Source organism: Ictidomys tridecemlineatus, chromosome 13, assembly GCF_052094955.1.
Source record: "Ictidomys tridecemlineatus isolate mIctTri1 chromosome 13, mIctTri1.hap1, whole genome shotgun sequence".
Classification (NCBI taxonomy): Eukaryota; Metazoa; Chordata; class Mammalia; order Rodentia; family Sciuridae; genus Ictidomys; species Ictidomys tridecemlineatus.
In genome coordinates this window covers 57,689,711-57,693,322 of record NC_135489.1, presented here as the reverse complement: position 1 = coordinate 57,693,322, position 3,612 = coordinate 57,689,711, and the positions used below count along the sequence as shown (strand labels likewise).

The following is a 3,612-nucleotide window of genomic DNA, read 5'->3' as shown; positions in this document are numbered from 1 at the left end:
AATTCGTCTCCCAAATTTTAGGAAATATTTTAAGTATAGATACTAAGAATTTTTTGATTCTTCCTATGATTAGATTTCACTTCTTCTCTTTGAAACATCTCTTCTGCTTTCTATAAAATTTTCACAGCACTAATTTATTTAATTTTAGTACTGAAATGTCTATTATATTTAAAATTTTTTGTTTAGATGAAAAGCCATTAGAATAACAACAATAATTGCAGCTGTTTCTTAAACACTAGAGAACCAACTGTACAGAAAATTCTGAGAAAGGGAATACATTGCAGGAAAAACAATAGCCTGTTTCAAAGACCTGTTTAGGGCTTTAATAATAATTTTGGTAATAGGTTAAAAATTGTGCTGAGATTGGATTTATGCTAAGTTGGATCATTACTGATAATGATATGAGAAATATGAAAATGAAAGGTTATATTAAAAATATAAATAAAAGTTGATTTTAATAAGTCTTTAAAAGTTTCATTTTATATAAAATAAAATTTTAATACACTGGTTATAATAGAAGTTACTGAATTTGGGGTGAATTTGGGGCAGCAGAGATTAAGTATTATAGCCTAATTTTTCTAGGCCATTAGGATGCCAGTTCATCCTAATTAACTTAAGTGGTGTGATTGAACCATCATTACTTTAATTTCTCATGACTACTAATGCTAGATTTTACTTTCTTGTAATTACTACAGTGATAAATGCTTATCTCAAAAAATCCTACCTGCTGGTGCATCTTCCTGCTGGGTAGGGGAGGTGGGAAGAAAACCACTGTATTGACTACTAAGCCTACCCTTCTCTCATTCATTTTTACTCATTTTGGAATTTATTTTATTTACTTCTAGCTCCACTTTACAGGTACCCCTCAAGCCCCAAATATGAAATATTTTGTGTATGGTTTCCAAGAAGTAGATGCCTAGAGAATACTCAGAACTCTATGTTCATTTGCACAAAGAATCTATATAAACTTACAGAGGATTCCTAAAGAAAAGACATTTGTATACCTTACCTATGGAATTAGTTCAGTCTGAATTCCCTGGCACTTAGGGAGAATGCTGGCTGTGTTGCCAAAGGATTTCCAAAAATTAAATCTGAAAGCAGACCTTGTGATACATGGAATCTCTTTGAAAAAGGCCTTTGGAATTTTTTAATCTTTGTAGTATTTTTTTTATTAATGCACAGGGACATAGGGTCCTTAATTTGCATAGTTTTAGCTTTGATTAACATCAAACATGTCCCAATGTCCTGTGACTCCAATGAATTGATTTGGTGCTTTCATTCCATTAACTGCTGAGTGATAAGACTTATCTTACTTAGTTTCTTGGCAGATTGTGCAAATCATTACTGGAATTAGGAAAGAAATTTGAAAAAGCATCAGAATGTAGTTTTAGCAGTAATAAGAATGAAATGAGGCAGACCCAGCCCACATGGCTCTGGGTTGCTGTCCGGAGTCTGGCCGGGAGGCACTGGGGACCATCGCTTGGCATCTCTCAGGACCCAGGCCGTGACTGCAGCAGGTGAGCACCGTGGCCCAGATCTCCATCTACCTGATCAAGTCCTCCAAGGGGGTGCAGGTCAATGAGGCCAAGTGCACCACCATGGGACTGCGCTGTGTCCACTTGTGAGACAGGTTTTGGCTGGTGATCAAGGAAGATGGATACATGGTCACTGCCCAGCAGGAGACTTGTCTTGTGCTGGTCTCTATCACTTACGAGAGCAACTGCCTGATACTCTAGGCTCCCAACATGGAACAGCTGGTTTTGCCTGTCAAGCAGCCTTCTTCAAACCCACTCAAGGACTGCAGGCTATTTGGCCTTGACATTAAAGGCAGAGATTGTGTGTCTGAGACCACTTAGTAGTTCACCAACTACTTGAAAACAGAAGCATACAGGTTGGTTCAATTTGAAACAAGCGTGAAGGGAAGAGCATCAAAGAAAATTTTCCTTTTTGTACAGAATTACCAGGTGGCTTATCCAGACTGAAGCCCAATCTTGAAATAGTACTTATTTATAGATATTCAAGTTTTTGTTGATTTTATGATGAATTAGGAAGAAAAACAATGAAATAAAGCAGTAAAATGGCCCTGTTTAAATTTAAAGGCAGAAGATTTTTTTTAGTAGATGCCAGTCATCAGAATGGAAGCAGGTTTCAGTGAAAATGGAACTGGAAGAGAATAATGGTGTAGAATATTATGTAAATAATGGATGCAGAGTAGAATTAACACTGGGAAGATCATTGTGTTATCAAGAGAATGATCAAAACAATATCATCTATGAAGAGTAAATCTTCCTACGACTTAATGTTGCAGATAGTGAAACTATTGTTTCATCATGGTGGAAACACATTTCAAGCTAATAAGCATAGGGAACACTCAGTGGATGAAGAAGGAACAGAGGAATTGGAGTTATTGCTAAAAGGAGAGGTCCCTTTTGCTGATGATGGTGAAAGTTATACTGGTTGATTTTAGATAATTTATATTCAACTGTTCAACATTTGGTAGCTTATTTTGGATTGATTTTGTAATACATAAACTTTAAATACTGTAGAATAATGCTTGATAGCTCTTATTAGAATCTTAGCTACCTAAGAATGACATAGTCAGTAATCTACTTTTTTGCTACACATATCTTGTATGAATAGGATCATAGTGCCTTTCACCCTATTCTGTATTTTCTCCACTAAATTGCTGAACCGTTCATTTATTACATTCAAGCATATTGTAGATCCTGTCCCGATGCATAGCTTCTCCCCTGACTTCTTTTCAGTCTATTCTGTATTATGGCCCTAAAAAGTAAATCCTGTCTTTTTTCTGACATTAATGAGTCATCTTCAAGCTGGACATTGTTGTAGGATAAAGGTAATTTCCTTATAAACGTTTTTTTAAAGGAAGAGACAAAAGAATATAATATTTTTTTATATTATCTTGAAGAAAATCTGTGTATAGATAGAAAAGGGTCACTTATATTTCAGACAAAAATCAATGAGAAAGAATTCTAAGCTGGGCACTGTAATGACAGCAGCTCACAAGACTGAGAGAAGAAGATGGAGAGTTCAAAGGCAGCATCACCCAAAACAAGGTACTAAGCAACTCAATGAGACACTGTCTCTAAATAAAATGCATACTAGGCCTGGGATGTGGCTCAGTGATCTAGTATCCCTAGTTCAATCCCCTGTTCCAAAAAAAAAAAACCTTAAAGAATTAATGTATGCAACTAGATGTTACTTAATTGGATCTCAGACATTTTGAGAATGCAACAGAAAAGCATCTATAGTTGGAAGCACAAAAGTTTTACTTTTAATTTTGTATGATACAACTTTAGTTTTAACCTGTTAGGACACCGAAAATAATCCACCTTCTGAATAATACATCTTTATCGCCTTGCTGAACAAAACTTAGTTGTAAATATAGTCCCAACTCATTACAAGATGATGCCAAATTATAAGTAGAATAAGAAAGTTCAGAAATAAGAGATTCAGCAATGACCACTTAGCACAAAAGAAATATTTAAATAATAGCTCTAGATATTTTAATAAATGTAAGATCACATAAGAAAAATAAAAACATTCGAATTTAAATATCAAGTAAAAACTTTGAGAAAAGATAAAACTAAA

At 34.8% G+C, this 3,612-nt stretch overlaps 1 pseudogene; it reads left to right on the top strand.

Moving 5' to 3' along the window:
* The first annotated feature begins 1,427 nt into the window (after nucleotides 1-1,427).
* LOC101967235 (mitochondrial amidoxime reducing component 2 pseudogene) lies at nucleotides 1,428-2,000 on the top strand (annotated as a pseudogene).
* Nucleotides 2,001-3,612: the final 1,612 nt, after the last annotated feature.